The sequence below is a fragment of the Kogia breviceps genome, chromosome 15, assembly GCF_026419965.1.
Source record: "Kogia breviceps isolate mKogBre1 chromosome 15, mKogBre1 haplotype 1, whole genome shotgun sequence".
NCBI classification, from domain to species: domain Eukaryota; kingdom Metazoa; phylum Chordata; class Mammalia; order Artiodactyla; family Physeteridae; genus Kogia; species Kogia breviceps.
This window is the reverse complement of record NC_081324.1, coordinates 10,483,799-10,501,282: the sequence shown is the minus strand read 5'-3', so window position 1 is coordinate 10,501,282 and position 17,484 is coordinate 10,483,799. Positions and strand designations below refer to the sequence as shown.

Genomic DNA, 17,484 nt, shown 5'->3' with positions numbered 1-17,484 from the left:
GTTCTGATTAATCTTCAGAAAAGCCTTGTGAGTTAGGAAGGAGGAGTTCTTATATTGGAGATGAGGTAAAAGATACATTTGGAAGTACAATAAGTAGAGTAAGGGGACAGTCATTAGAGATATAATTCAGAAGAGTTAGAAGGCAAATCTGGAAACTAAATTTCTGGAAAAATGTTAATAAGATGTTTTACGTCTATAAAAATAATTTTTTCTTCAAAGTGTCAGACTTAGTTTATCAAAGCCTCTTAACATATGTTTTTGAAACCTTTACCTTTAAAATGGCAAATGTTCAAGAGAGGATAGATACATTTACAAGGGCTCTCAAATTATTACATACTACTTCCTAAAATTTAATAAAGCTGGCAACTGAACATAGTTAGAATAATAGGGCATGATAATGGAGAGATTAAAATGGTATTTAAGCCAGGACACAGAAATATTCGAAATGAACCCTAGAGCAGACGTTTCCAAAATAGGGTATGGAAAAATAACAAACTGTTGAGAGTCTAGAAAGAAACTATTTAGGACTTCAATTAAAAATAATCTCATCTTTAAAAAAATCTAGTTTTTGGTATATGAAATATATAATACACTTAAGGAGTTTTCACTGATAAAAGTACACCTTCAAACAAGTCCGAAGACCATTAGCCCATCCCTGAAGGGGTTATAAAGAGATTAGAGGCCTTGGTAGCTGGTTGGCCCTACACTGCAGTGCAGTGCAGCTCACTCTAGTGAGCTGGTGTGGAAAGATGGAACAAGATAGGCTCAAGCATCAGCTTAGCTCACTTTTGTACCTCATGGCTTAACATTTCAATATAAGAGAAGGTCTGAACACATTCCAGTAAATAATAGCTAGAGAAAAGGAAATGGTCAGGAAAATACTCATCTTGGCCTCAGCCAGCCTTAGCTCTTCTCAGACCCAAAGCCTGAGGATTATTGTCTCTCCTGTCCCCACACCAACAAATAACAGAGTGCCCAAATGATCTGGGGGGAAGAAACCAAGACAGTTATGGGGAGGCCATCTACATTTCTAGTTAAGCTAGAATCCTTGTCTTCTGTAAGATAAATGCAGAAGAGTAATTTCTCAAGATGAGGCTGTTACAGGAATGGTAATTACAAGAACCAAAATGATTAACATCATTCCAGCAAGTTTTGTGTGTAAACAGTGCACAATTATCTGATAAGAATGCTTCCCTTAGGGTGTTTACTTGTCTTCTTAGTTAAAATGCTGACATGTTTTAAGGTATTTAACTGAAAACACACAATCAAGATTTGGACAACACATACATAATGTTCAACAGATGTGAGTTTGAAAGATTTGTGATGATCACTAGTGAAATTAGTCAAACCACACTTAAATTAGATTTTTCTCATTTGTGAGTCATTTAAGGGTCCACACTGGAGCAGAATCTGTGTGGAGAGTAAGAGATTACACATTCTGCACTTGGTTCTTTGAAATGAAGAAGTAAAAGTTGACATTTTCTTTTTCATAATGTATCTGAGAAACTCAGTTCTGTATTTCATACACTCTCTCCTTAACACAGTTTGTATAATTTCCTCAGCTGAATCATAACAGCTGAATTTAGGTGGCTAACTCATTTTGCTTATTCAGGAGAAGCAGATACTGGTGAGCTCTAGTCACTGAGATTCAATGTAATTCTATCTAAGAAAAGTGAAGCCATCAATCGTTAAAGATGATTACTGAAGAAACAGATGAGAAATAATCACATGGCTCTAGCACATGGAGAGAGCTTATTTGTAATGCTAAAATCATACATGGACTATATAAAGAAACAGAGCCATGCCTAAAATAAAAGTAACTTGAATTGTTGAGTAGACACACAACCTTGGAAAAGTGCTTTTTACAAAGATTCGTGTCGAATGATGGGATAGTATTGCAAAGCTTGACGTTAAAAGTAAAAATACAAGTCTTATTACAAAGGATAAGGTATCTTTTTGGTTAATCATTGTAACACCTGCAAATAGACTTCTGGCTATGGCACAAGGCTGTGTTCAGTGAATTTGGGAGAGCAGTTGTGGAGTATAATGATCTGAAACAAGACTGGTTTTTCCCATCGATTAGATCATTTGTTGGAAATGTGAGTACAATTGATGATGGAAAATATATACAAATGAATGAGGAGTCAGGGTTAGGGTCAGAGGAAGAAGTACATTCTGTTTCAGATCCAATTAAGATTTCACAATGGGATTTATGATGAGAAACAAAAGGGAACTAATATTCACATGATTAATATCATGTTTTATATATATTTTTTTCAGTGTTACTCTCTTCATACTGTCTGGCTTCTGACTTATGTCTAAGTTTGATTTTTCTGTAAAGTCTGGGCACACTGATCAAGTCTAGTTTTCCACAGCCCTCTAGTTTTGTTTTGTTTTGTTTTGTTGTGTGGTGTGCGGGCCTCTCACTGCTGTGACCTCTCCCGTTGCGGAGCACAGGCTCCGGACGCGCAGGCTCAGCGGCCATGGCTCACAGGCCCAGCTGCTCCTTGGCATGTGGGATCTTCCTGGACCGGGGCACAAACCCGTGTTCCCTGCATTGGCAGGTGGACTCTCAACCGCTGCGCCACCAGGGAAGCCCCACCGCCCTCTAGTTTTAACTTTCTATCCAGAGCTAGAGAATGTGTAGGAGAAATGGAAGCTTTGTGGGGGGAGGAGTTTAAGCTACTTCAGAGGCTTTAACAGTCACAGGGTAACTCTTTTTATTATTTTTTCAAGCAATGACCTCTTTTGGAATTTAGCAAAAGAAAAAAAAAAAGTATTTTGTGTAATTTTGGTCACGAGATACACAATATCACATATGCTGAAACTCGGCCTCTGTGCACCAGTGCCAGATAGAATCTTGGAGCCAGAGTTTTGGGTGATGTAGAAAAGAATAGCTTTATTGCTTTGCCAGGCAAAGGGGGCCACAGCGGGCTAATGCCCTCAAAACTGTGTGTCCCAATCTGGGGGTGGATTTGGTGAGGTGTTTTATATCATTGGTTCAAGGGCCGGGTTGCTGATAAGGATCAGGGTGTGTGCAGGGCCTGCATTCCTTTAATCTGGCCTCGTGGTCTCCTGATGAGCTCCTGTGGTTCTCAAGGTTATCAAACTGTGACATCTCTGGAATGAAGAATGCTTCATCAAATAGTTAACGTCTTGCATTTGTTGGGGGTTTTATTTCTACAGAAGAGCTCAAAGATATTGTTATGTGTATCCCATGAGGTGGAACCAGGACCCTGCCCCAAGGCTGCCCTGTTGTTTCTTGACTGCTCCTCCCTGGTCTCTACATCCCCTCCCTTCCCTGATTAGCAACTGTTTGAACCCGCCCTTTGGAACTCAGGGAACATCATGGAGGCTGAAGCCTATTCCCTACAAACAAGAAACGGGGGACACAGAAAGGCTTCTGTGCCCAGGAGCCCTACGGGATCCTGCTTGGTTTCACATATAAGGATTTTCTTTTTCAAATCACGTGTCCTTCATATTGAATTCGAAATGTTATAATCTTGGGTTGGCCAAAAAGTTCGTTTAGGTTTTTCCCTAAGATCTTAAGGGAAACCTGAACGAACCTTTTGGCCAACCCAAAATCAAATATTTTTATCAAAAAGAAAAATAATGTATTCTTATTTTAACTTTAATTCTTTTTCAGAGTAGATCTGCTTGGAACTTTAAAGCTTATTTGCTCTAGTCTCTTTCTAAATTCAGGAATTCTTTGTACAGTACCCTGATGGTTGATCAGGCAGCCTCAGGTCTGTTTTTCAGTAGGGACACAGGAAATGTGGTGAAAACACACAATTCACAGTCACGTGAGTTGGATTTGCGTACTGGCCGCCACTTTACAATGGTGTGACTTCAAGCAGATACCTTCTTATGTCGTTCACTTATAAGATAGGAACAACAGTAACCTCACAAGGCTGTGGTGAGCATAAAGAGAAATATAGGGTAAATATGAAAGCATAAAACAAAGTGTAAAAGGGAGGGAGTGTATTTCCAGAAGTGAGTCAGCTTGGTGAGGAACGGGGTCACGTCCACTCCCAAGCATCATACCTGGACCAAGCGTCGTACCTGGATGTTCAGGACGGATGGCCGTTGACTGCATGGGAAGCATGAAATCATGGGACGCCATGAGTGGTGGTGTGAGATGATACTAAGCTTTGGGACAACTCTTGCTTTTAGGAACTTGAATTATATTTAGCTGTTGAAATATTTGAAGGCAGCTGCTTGGTAATCCCCTCTCCCCATTTAAACTGAGTGCTTGAAAAGACTAAAGAACTCTTGAACTCAGGTATTTCACTTATGACATGGTTTCCAGAACTCTCCTCAGACTCAGCGATGTTTCTCAAAGTCCTGAAATATGATGATCAGAATGAAACCTCAATCATTTATAACCAATCCAATCAGTTCAAAAGAGAAAAATCATGACTTTTGTTTCCCCTAATGTGAACTGTGCCATTAACACAAGACATGATTGCATTACCTATTATTGTTTTGTTATTAGCATTATTATTATCTCTTGAAGAAAACAATGTAGGAAAAAATTAGGGTTTGGACTAAATAGATCTGATCATAAAATAACTAGTGAATATGCTAAGAGGAAGCTATAGTAAAATTGAATGTTAACTAGGAAAGCCAAAACCAATTTCTCCAAATACTGTTTTCCTCAGGAAAAAAATGGTAAACGAGGAGCTTAATCTCTCTTCTTCCTCAGCACATTCTGAAAGCTTCCTGAACACACTGCTGGTATTTGCTTTCTCTTACTCGTTCCTTCAGGTGTCTCAGCATCTGCTTTGGTTTTAAAAGTTAAAGTAGCCTTTTCCATAGATTTTTTGTTTGTTTTTTAATAGATTGCTTTATTTATTAATATGTCATTCTAAACAGTGCATAAATACAGCCTATATAACTAGAGTATCAAACGCTGTTCCGGTAAGAAGTTCAAGAGTACATTTAGGGCAATTTTAAGAACTCTGACTACTTTGGCATCGACGGGTCTCCAGGCTGAGAGACAGCGTGTTGCATCAGTAACATGTCGTACAGACTGTGGGCCCTGGACACGGTGTTTTCCGCATGTTTCTGACTCTGATGCCTCCAAGTGAGCATGGTTTCCTCAGGGCTGTATTGGGAGTGTCTGAAGCTACTGCAGTTTCTCAGCCTATTTTGAGGCTACAGTCTAGTCCACTGGAAAGACATGGGGCCCAGGAGACAAGTTTGGATTTTGAATGATAGTTATCCCCCCCCCTGATGACCTGGGATCACAGACTTTACCATCCCCAGAATTTCTATGATGGCCCTGGCACTGTTTTAAAGCCTGCCATAAGCCCAACTGAAGGAAATAAACGAAGAGAAAAGGGGTGGGGGGGAAGGAGATTGGTTATTTTGCAGCTTTCTGGAATGTTCAACACAAAAGATAGCATGATTTCAGTTGGTTGTCTGATAAGAAACGTGTAGAGGATAAAAGAAAATGGGGATTAAACCCCACAAATAAGGGCTTTCGAAAAATAAGAGGGAAGGTTTTTGTTTTGTTTTCTCATAGGGAATTGGAAATGATGTGACAGTTTGCATTTTACATGACCACGCTTGGATATATTACCTAGTACAGATGGTAATGAATTGGTAGATTATGGCAGTGCATTGAGAGGGAGTTTAGCCTAGTTAGTTGTGAAATCCTAACTCAGATTCATAAAGCCAGGAGATCCAAAGGTGAACCTCACCATCACCACTTACATGGAAATAACATCCCTCAGTATCTTAAGGGGATTGGTTCCAAGACCCCCTCTCCCCCATCCCAAGGATACTGAAATCTGAGGGTGCTCAAGTCCCTTATATAAAATGGCCTAGTACGGTTGGCCCTCCTTGTCTGTGGGTTTCGAAGTTGGCTGAATCCCCAGGAATGCGTAATCTGTGGGTACGGAGGGTTAACTGTACTCAGCTTCTGTCAACTTAATGTCTGTAAAATGGGTTTAATAATAGGTCTTATGTAATACAGTTGTTAGAACTAAATAACATAATATGTAAAGTACTTCATCTCTGATACATAGGAAACATCCATGAAGGGTTAGCTGTTATTGTTAATAGTGATACATATTTTTACTTTGCTTTCCATCACTACTTTCCATAATTGACCTGAGTCAGGTGTTTTCTTTTTAAAGCATAGTTTCAAAACAACCTATAGTCTAAGGAGAAAACAAGGAGAAACCCAAGCAACGTCCCTCACACTGGCACATTTCATGACCACAGACAAGTCTTTAAATTTCCTGTCCTTGTGTGCTCATCTATTCTGAAGGGACGGTGGTGCGGAATCTCCCATCACCACAGAGTTGGACTCAGAACCTCCAACAGACAATATCTGTTAAAATACTTTGCAATGTATGAAATACTAAACCTTAAATAACAGTTACTTTTGATGGGAAAAGCAGTTACTAGTTACGTTTATACAATATTAGGTTAGGAACAGAATTTATAACACATATACTCTTTTTTTGGTAATTACTGGTGAAGTACACTTGGACAATCTTTTTCTCTTGGTCATTATTAATGAGTAATATTTGATACATACCCTAAAAACACTTTAAGGATTTGGCTGCTGTTTTAAATTTTACATATTCAGAATCAGATCAGGTTTCAAATTCCATAGGACAGCTTTCCAAACCACAAATTTGAAGAAAGGGCAGGACACACGCACACACACACACAGAGGATTGTTTTATTCTCAAATACTTTCCAAATCTAGAAAGCTAATGACATCTTTGAGAGTTTCCCAGGAGGCTAGAGATTCCAATGCCATTAGGATTCTGCTGAAGAAAAGTGATGCTTAATGGAGCTAGAGAAATGGGGTTGCTTGTTAATCTCTCAGTTAATTTTCTTTCTTTCTTTCTTTTTTAAAGATTATGCCTGAGGTCAGAACTTCCTTTAGTCTCAAGTTTGGCTCACACCTCTTGCTAAGGTTTACCCATCCTATATGCCATAAAGTTCTGAATTCAGAAACTGAGTTTGATCAATTCAGTTTTGTTCCAAATATGGTAGCATTTAAACATCTGTTGAGAATTAATACTGTTTGCCTAATATTTTTGGAGTTGTGAAATTCTGACATTTTGAGGGAAGAAGGGATTGAACATCTTGATATAATTTAATATTTGCAGAAACAGGTATTTTTGGTATATGTGTGTCATTGGAAAGATAAATAAGGAGAAACCAAATATTTTGTAATTTTGATAGCCTTACTTACACACAGGAGGAGGGACACAGAGGGTACGTATTGGGAAATATTGCTAGTCTTCTAGGAAATGTCATCGCAGAGGAATTCGTTCAGGTAGGCAGGTGTTCTACAGTATAATTAAAGAAAAGCCAGAGGGAAAAAGAAAGCCGGAGCTGATTTTCCCTTTTTAAAAAAATAAATAAAATGAAAGACAGGATGCTGGAATAAATCATCCACAGGATGTATGGTACAAAGGGAGAGGGACTTCCTAAAATGCAGTTCTACAATATAAAGCTGAAGAAATGCTTCTGTAGCTAAGTATTTCTTCACGTATAAAAATGATCAAGTCAGTTGACTATATCCAAATGAAAGCCGCATGAGTTTACGGGCAAATTCTATACATTTGAACATGAAAATCCTCAAGGTTTCTAGATAAAATGAACGCTAAACCCACCCAGAAGCTCATAGGAGGCTTATTATATGATCTCTACGGTAAGGCTTGCCTTTAGGTGAAAAGAAAAACTCTTCAGCTTGGAGCAAATCTGTCCATCTCAATAGAAGTATCTAGTTGAGTGGAGAGAACACATATTCTGGCTTCATAACTCTTCACTACAGTTTGATCCCATAACTTGGGGGTAATCTTTCTCCTTTATCCCCTACATTATGATGTGAGAATTCTAATAATTCATACCCTGCTCCCACAGACCACCAAAGTATAACTATTATTCGACTTAAAACACGTGTATAAAAATATGGTACATAAGTATACCGTATTCTTATATTAAAAAATAAGTGTACCTAAGAATATTATGAGTGCCCCCTTATTTGGTTTTGTAACCATGTCTGCATAGAGAAACTAAATTCACTCATATTTGTTTCTGCTTTGGTCGTCAGCCATGTAGTGATTTTAATCTGTATTTTTCAGGGAGTCAGTGACTTTTCCTTTGTATTTACTTCATGCTGGCTGATCTACAACAAAATGCTAAGCTTACCTAAGTATCTAGCATTATTATTCTTATCAAGAGCTGGTGCCATGCTGATTCAAAGGCTCATTACCCTGAACTCATACAGTATCACATGAACATGATGGGCTAAGTTACAAAACCCAAATGGGAAAAAACTGCATAGAGAAACTGGTGTATTCTTTTTTCCAGGGGTACATGCCATCCTTCATATTTCTCTACCATCAAAACTTACACGAATGAGAATGAACACCGCTTTAAGTTTCGTGCCCTTTGCCTCTCACCCTTACGAAGGCTCTTGCTCTCAGGGAAACACAAGGTCAAGGTTAGCACTTGCCTAAAACTGAGAATGCATGCGTCTTTAGATTTTGCATCCTCAGCTGTCTTGCTTCTAGTCTTGGCCTTTCGGCAGAGAAGACAATAAGAGAGTTTTCCTCCCCAAATCTCTGACACATTCAGTTGTACTACTTGTGGTCTCCACTTGAGTCACATATGGTCCTCACCAATACTTTTTGGAAGTCCGTGGAGCTATAAAATATAGATAAGTAACTGCCCAAGATGGAGATAGAATGGGAGGAATTGACAATCTCTGTAGTGTTTTAGAGGAACATCTGCCAAACTCGAATTTAATTCTGTCTTATGGCTATACCGTTGCCATTTTATCAGAGAATTGACACTGAATACTCAGAAAGATTTGATGGTGGTACTTAGTGCCCTTTACTTAGATTGGCCCCGTTCAACCTTTCATTTTATATACATGTACTAAGTTTTATGTCAACCACAGTTAGTAGATGATAAAATGTAATTGAGAAGAGAAACATCGATTTAACTAAGAAATCAGGTTAACAACATTTATATTTTTCTCTAAGATATCATGAATATAATCTGACCATGCATATAAATTTAATGCAGATATATGCAAATGTACATATGATAACTTTTTACCTTGAGCATTTTATATACTTGAATGTAGTTTTGGGTACAAATTTAGAGCTATTTCACTTACAAAAAATAATTTTGTGTTTACAAGTCAACCTTTTAGGTATTTTAAAAGATGATGTTATCAGAAGGGAATATATAACAGCATATGTGCAATTCAAATCCTTTTCATTTTCACCTTTCGCTTCCCTCTTCTCCCTCTCTCCCTCTTTTCCTTACCATTCCTTTGCCACATTTTAATATCTGTCTGCCACTTGAGAGGGAGAGGTACTATCTTAAATAAGGCAAACGTCCTTGGTCTCTAAGTATCCTATTGGTTGATTTCTACTTGTAGGTAGAAATGAAATATAAGGATAACAAAAGTGTTAAAATGGAGCAAAATTTTCCTTTGGATGGATGGTTACGTTTGTACAGTTGATTCTCACTATTTATGGTAATTATGTTCTATAACGTTGCTATGAACACTGAATGAGCAAATACTGAGCCATTGGTCCTGGGGGACATTAGAGGTCAGGTTCTTGTGAGCCTCTGGTCACAGCATTTCCATCAACTGATTAACACATAACCTTGTTTTATGTGTGTTTCTGTTTAAAGACACCTTATTTTATATATAACATATAACGTATACGTGATATATATGTGGTTGATCATTAACATTGAACTCACAGCCAACAGCACTATAACTCATGTCCTAACAGAGCTTAGCTAACACACATATTTTTCCCCTAGGGCACATCACAGCCTTCTTGTGCCTACGGACACTTCAGCATTGCACTTGGGGGCCACTTTAAATAGCAAAAGCACCAATAAAAAGCACACAAATACACAAAAATGTGGCACTAAATAGACTGCAAAATAAGCACTTATTTACAATATGAGAGCTGAAACAGGAAAGCCAGAGTGTTTAACCTTGGTTAGGAATGGGCAAACCAGAAGACTCAAATTTTTTGCTGCTCTGCACGTGTCCACAAATGACTATGAACAAATAAATGACAATGAGTAGGTGAATTCATGAATACAGAATCTAGGAATAACAAAGTTAAGCTGTATCTACTTCAGCAAAGAGGATATGTATGAGTCATATTTTGGACCATAATGCATGGACACTCTAACATCCAATTATTAGGTAACTAATCCCCCTAAATAAACCAGAGGAAAAGTAAATTGATGTCTATGGAGATAAATTAACAGTCAGATAATGACAAAGCAAGAACATCAATAGTTGAAAATTCTGAAAAGCTCAAAATGTAGGAGATAATACAGTATCCTTTCTGAAAACAGAATTTTCCATTCATTGCATGTGCATATATGATATAGGAGGTTGGCAAAAACACTGCACTGTATCATGGCAACCAGATTTCTTGTAGAATGTTGAGTTAGAGTCTATAAATGATAATTGCATCCTAGCTTTAACTTATGAATACCAAATTTAGTCAGGTACTAGCACTAACTCTAGCACTAACTAAGCCCTTTATGGTGCAGAGGGTTTCTATGGAAAATGTAGTGGTGGTACAGATGGAAATTGTAACCCATCTCTTCATGGCCCCCCAAGAGGACCTTGGTGGGTTGAAGCAAACGTCTTGAGGATCGCTGACTTAGACTTTGCAAAGTGTTCACAATTGTGCAATGCCACATTTTATCAGGCTTTCTTGGTGGAAATTCTGAGCAGAGACAATTAGGGCGTAGTGATAACGGCTGAAACCGAGGACGGAGTAAGGCACCAAGAGTAGAGTGGAGCTTATATCCTAGCGGGAAACCCTGGCAAGATCAAATGAATAAAAATAGAGCATGACAGATGCTGACAAATCCTCTAGAGAAAAATGCATAAGGGAATGGGTATAAAGAGTGTCCATGGCGAGGTTGTAATTTGTTTAAAGAGTGGTCAGCTTCACTGAACATGGTATTTTTACAGAGCCCAAAGGGAGGTGTAGGATGAACCAAGTGGATACCTGGGAAAAGTTAATCCAAGGAGTGGAGGGTAGCTTGATCTGTCTGAGGAACTAGAAAGGGCTGCTGTGGCTGGTTTGGAGTGAGTAGCATATGAGCGCAGGGAGGAAGGGGGTGGTCAGCTTACCTGGCCCCTGTGTAATTGCTTTTAGTAAGGTGTTCTTTGATATAATGACAATGCAGTTGAAATATAACAAAAGAAAAAAAGTCCTCAGAAACACATCCTCACAACTGTTGGAGAGAGAATGCCCATGACCTCTCCGGATGCTTAGAGTTTAATTGATCGTCCAAAAAGAACAACATGACAGAAGTTCTGATAGCATCTTTTGACTCTCTCTTATTACTGAACCTTTTTTGTATTGCCACATTTATTATTCTAGTGCTGCCTTGCTTCATTTATTTAGTATCTTGTTGTACTTAGCATCCTTATAAGCCATCTTAAGTCCCTTCTGGAGCACCCTATTCACTAGACAGACAGGCGGAGAAACATAATTGGGACATTGAACTTGTGTTCTTTTATGATGTTTGCAGTAACTACAGTTCAATGAATGGCTTTTGGATTGATCCTCGGTTAACTAGAAGTTGGTTAATTTATTGCAGTGATCTACTTACAAAGCAATGCATTTAAACTATGATTTGACCAAATCCAATATGTTGCGTCTGACATAATTTTTATAATACTGTTTATTAAAGAAACGTGATATACACAAAACAAGCATATGTGCCATATTAATATGTCATGTAAAAATATACATATTTGTATTGGAAAATTCTCAGACGAAAGGGACAAATATAACGTATAGTTATCTATAGAGACAGCATGAAAACTGGATCATTTCCTTAAAATATGCCGGCAGTCTTGTAGAGATTATATACTGTGTTCAGTGTAATTTAGTAAAAATATGTCTGGCTAAAGTGATAGCATGGAATTCATTGCGTCATTGTTGAGGCAAATTCTGGTCATTTAAGAACTTCATTCTTAAACTCAATGCTTGTAGAAAATACATTAACAATATATTCTTAGCCATTGTTCCAAGACAGCTCTTCCCAATGTAGTAGATGTTATATAATATGTAGGAGAACATCCTTGTAAAGAAACTCAAGTAATGAGACTTAATGGAAAAATGTCTAATAGTGTTTAGGGAACCAAATATATATCATTTTCCTAGGGTCATTGGTTTTAGAGTTCATTGTATATTTTATGAAGGGAGTATTTTACTCTGATTTTGATAGTCTAAGAAAAAGCATGAACATTGTGACTGTAAAGTACTTTGATTTAGAAGGAGAGTTATTTTCCACGCAAGGAAATAAAACAAAGATTACCCAAAAATTAAACTTTAAATAGAAGAAATAAAATGTTTGATCATAAAGAGCAAAAGAATTTTTTAAAGTAACATTATAATAAGATACTGAACATTCACTTTAAAATGTATTATAAATAACTGTAGTGTTCATTGCAGCTACATGATTCTCATGTATTGGCATGTAGAGTCTGGTTCCCTAGGCCCAGAGATATTACCTGACATGAAGTAAATGGTGGTAGTAAATCTGAGTTAATGCTTCCCATTAACATGGTTATAACATGAATTGGTAACGAAGAAATTTTCACTGTGGCATTTGACACAGATTCAGGCTTGTGTCTCTACAGTGAATGTACCTGACTGTGTAATAGGGAGGAATGAGGAAGTATTTTTCAAGCTCAACATTTTGGTATGATATATGATGTTTCAGGAGCATACCTAACATTGAAAAAGGTGATAACCAGAAAAAGGTACACGTTTTGTGGGTCGTAAAGCTTCACAAGAAAAAAAATGTAACAATTGCTTTTGGATGTTTTACAAAATTGTAATTACATTGCTAAGCCAACCGTTTCCCCCAGTCCCTTGGGTCTTAGAAATGGCCTATGCAATTGTGGAGCCTAAAATCTTAAGGTGCATTAACTTCAGAGTAAACCCACCTCTGCATAGCAAACCAGAAATCTTTACTGAAAAATGTTTAATTGAATATATTAACATAATGTCTCCGAAGGGATTGGGCTCTTGTTCAAAACCATGTTGTACAAGGATAGCTTTAAGCGTTGATAACTCTCTGGGTCAAATAATTTCCTTGGTTTCATGCCCATCAATGAAAACTCATTATTTCTGACAAAAGACTGTTACATTTTAAGTGTTTTTATCAAAACAAATTAAGGATCATTATCATTAGCAACATTTATTGACATATGCAGGTTGAAAGTCATTCATGAAATGGGAAATTTTTACCAAAAATATGTATTTTTAATTTTAGTAGAAATTTGATATGTATGTGTGTGTATGCATGTTTATATGAATAGAAAGGGCTTTTCTTGTAAAACGTTTCATTTAATTAATGTTTTAAATTCATTGAATTATGCAACATATATTTAGGTGCTCAGTGGTCTAAGGAAGATTACTGAAACTTTGATTTGAGGGAGGTGGTTATTAACTTCTGCGTTGTTTCTGTTGCTGCTGGTGTTATCAAAAGTGGGGTCAGGCTGCTCACTGCTCAAAAGCCAATGCTCGAGAGGCAAGGTTGGTGGAAAGGAAAGGTTGCTTTATTCTGGAGGCCAGCACCTGGAGGGGAGAGGGTGGACTCATGTCCAAAGGCTGACGCTCCTCTGGCAGTCAGTAGGCAAGAGCTTCTGAAGGGGAGTTTCAGGGGTGTATAGGCGGAAGGAGGGAGCTACATGCAGAAATGGCACAGTCAGCTCTGACAGTCGTCTGGAAATTGGTCATGCAGTGGTCTGATCAGAGTCATCTTGATTGTTTTGAGTATAGTTATTCTTTAGTTCCAGAGTGGATTTGTTTCCATTTCTTTGAGGCCAGTTCTTGGAATTGTGGCTTATGTCATGGCTGCACTCTGGTCATCATGTAGTATAATGAGTGGGTGTTCCACCTGGTGGGTGTTACAGTATGTACAAAATGACTCAAAGGATATGGCCTACGGATAGCCCTTGAGGAGGAGACAAAAGTCCTTGACTTTACTGAATGACGAAACTATTATTATTTTGTCCTGTTTAACTGCTCTGCTTTGCTTCTGCATTTTTCTCACTTTTCTGATTAAATTTATTCTCTGGCTAAAGTTTTTCTACAGACAAAAGGCAGATGGAGGACATGGGGGGAAGGACCATACAGTCCTGCTCTGTTTCACTGGTAGAGGTCGTTTTGGTATAAGTTCAATGTAATTTAACAAAAATTTACGTAGTATTTGCCATTCATTCCACAAGACATGACAGACACTTTCTTACAAGCATGAGGATGTAGAGTGGTTATCAAATACAAGTCACAGATTTTCAAGAACTTTTAGTCTAAATTTCAGATTGGGACTAAGTGATAAGGGTATAGATAGAAGAAAAACAAAAGTAGAGCTGCTTTAATTTTGATTTCTACACTATAAAAGAGTGGATGGGCTGTCCAGATACATAAAGGCAAGGACAGTAGTGTAAAAAGGCAGAGCTATAATTCCCTGCTTGCAGGATTGGCTCTTCTCTTGGGTGAACTCTTTGAGGATCTTTGTCTTTCATTTTTGCATTCTCAGCACTGAGCAGATGGTCTGATATAAGTATTTTTAAAATATATTCCACAGATGAATATAGCTAAGAAACTACAGTTTCTGAGTAGACTGAGACTAATAGGACTCTTGCACTCAGTAGATGTATGGGTGATGTATTTCCTGAATAAGTTGGTGAAACTCAAGGCAAAGGAGGTAACCAGTTAGTGTGAAGAATGGAGAAGCGTAAATCACCTTTACTCTTTAGTGGGATAGATCTTAGTGAAATGAAAGCACTGAAATCTTGCCTTAAAATCTTAAACAAGAAGAAAGGTAGATACTAGCTATAAAGATTTTTGGTTTTTTCAGTATTTTTCCTTACTCTGTCCTTCGTTTGAACACACACAAAACAAGTTTGTATAAATCAGGAATCGATCCAGGTTCATCAAGTAAACAACGTATTAAACTGTCAGTCTGTGGCTGGTTTGGTGCAGAGTTGGGTATAAAATGGGCACCTGAAATAATAGGTGGTTATTTCCATGAACACTTATTAAGTACCATTAATGCACACTTAATAAGTACCATTAATGGTACTTATTAAGTACCATTAATGCTCATTCCTCAAAAACCTTCAAGCACAGTGGAATTTTCATTACTTAGAGCTATTTCTGCTGGACTGTATACCAACTTCTACATTACTGGCTCAAATCATCAAAGAGGTTTAAATACCAAACAGGCTTTTTTAAAAAAATTTATTTTATTTATTTTTGGCTGCGTTGGGTCTTCGTTGCTGTGTGTGGGCTTTCTCTAGTTGCGGCAAGCAGGGGCTACTCTTCGTTGCGGCGCGCAGGCTTCTCATTGCTGTGGCTTGTCGTGTTGTGGAGCACGGGCTCTAGGCGCACGGGCTTCAGTAGTTGTGGCTCGTGGGCTCAGTAGTTGTGGCACACAGGCTTAGTTGCTCCACGGCATGTGGGATCTTCCCGGACCAGGGCTTGAACCCGTGTCCCCTGCATTGGCAGGCGGATTCTTAACCACCGTGCCACCAGGGAAGCCCTACCAAAGAGTTTTAAAACAGGAAAGCACTTGAGGTCATCGTCACTAAATTTAAGCTGGCTTTATCAAACTGCTCATCCTGAATAACGCACACACAAAATCTGAAATTAAAAAGAGAAAGTGGTGGTGGGGTCGGGGAGAGGAGAGGGAAGGAAAGAGAGGGAGGGAGGGAAGGAAGAAGGCAAGCGAGAAGGAAGGAAGAAACCCTATTTGCCACGTTATGTGTAGAGTTCACTTTGGCAGCTCTAAGCCATGCTGAGTGGTATGAGCAGGTCTATTTAGAGATAATCCGGTTCAGAGCTCATCGGGACCATCTGCTGCTCTGCTCAACTAGTACAAATGCTTGAGTTTCTAGTGGCTCACAGCTTCCTGGAAGGCACCACTTCACTGACCAGACAGACCTCTCTCACGATGCCGTTTGCTAGACATCTGTGTAATCTAGAGAATAACATAGTGCTATTTCTGTGTGTCCTTAGGGAAGAAGGAGAAGCAGAGTTATACCTGCTTTTCTTAAGATGGAAACCATCCCCGGATGGTTAGTCGGTTCATGAGAGTCAAAGTTTTTAATAAGACTCTAGACAGATCCACCCTATCCAGGTTCAGATTTTCCATGTAGCTAAGAAAATGGACCTGGTTGAAAACCAAATTTGGGGCTTCAGGAGCTATAAAAAAAAAAAGGAGAAATTCGTGGTTCTGTAGTGGTCCTATAAGAAGTCATGTCCTCATGAATATATTTCAGGACATGAATTCATTTACTCTTTGATTGAGTATTTATGAAGTACATGGGCTGTACACCCATGGGGCTATGTACTGAAGATATAAATGCCAAAAACGATTCTTGTCCTTTCTGTAGGTCACAGCACGGTGAGGAAACGTAAAGATAATCTAAGTGTTGTCTGATAGTGGGTTTTATAAATGTGCCGTAGACAAATAAGTGCACCAAAAGAAGCCTGGGGAGATCAGACAAGTCTTTAAAGAGGAGGTAATATTTCAGCGGAGCCTTGAAGGATGAGAAAGCAGTCCCTAAATAAATGGGACAAGAGAAAAAGATTTCTTGTCCCAAAGGAGTAGCCAATACAAAGGCATGGAGATGTGAGAAAATACAGTTTGTTAAGGGGTCTGTAAGTGATTCAGATGTGGCCAGAGAATAGGGCAAAAAGGAGAAGAGAGGCAGCCATGAATCAAGAGCTATATCGTGAAATTTTAATATACTTGCTAAGGAAGTGTTTGTTTGTCTTTGTTTGTCTTTTGGTCCTTTGGGGGATGGTTTCGAGCCTATTTGAGCTTCAGAAAGGCTAACTCTGCTTGTGTCACAGGGTTTTAAGTTGAAGGGGTCGGGACTCGTGGCAGAAGGTCAGTTCAGTGATGGTTACGTATTTCAGGTAAGAGGTGGTGGGGACTGAAATAAAGTCGTGGGAAGGAGGATAAAAAAGATGAAATGAGTAACATTTATTTGGAAGGTGAAGTCATTATGTTTCCAATTAAATGTGGAGTTGAGAAGGTTGGGAGGGACGCAGAAAAGGGAAGAGAGGTTTCCTTTTTCACTGCTGTCTCCACAGCATCAGCAAAGGTGCCTTCACGTAGTCAGTGCTGTACCCTGGATGAGAAATCCAGTGCTTCTGGCTCAGGATAGGAAGTATCAGATTAAGATGGAAGCTGCCAGCGTTGCATTTGAAGTTGCCTGAGGGATATCCACCTGGAGATGTTCCTTAATGAATCATTCAAATCCTTAAACATGGAAGGTGGGTGAGAAAAACAACTTGTGGAACCTGGTTGATGGTGAAACACAAGCAGTAGGATTGATGACTCGGTGAAGCAGCAGCTGACTTCTAAGCGTCGTCATTAACAGGGCCCATTGGGTGAAGGGCAAAAAGAGGTACAATACAC

General features: G+C 38.6%; 1 protein-coding gene across 1 annotated transcript in view; it reads left to right on the top strand.

Moving 5' to 3' along the window:
* CDH7 (cadherin 7) overlaps positions 1-17,484 on the top strand; it is a 124,009-nt gene that overhangs the window by 21,059 nt on the left and 85,466 nt on the right. The gene's annotated exons all lie outside the window — the stretch shown is intronic.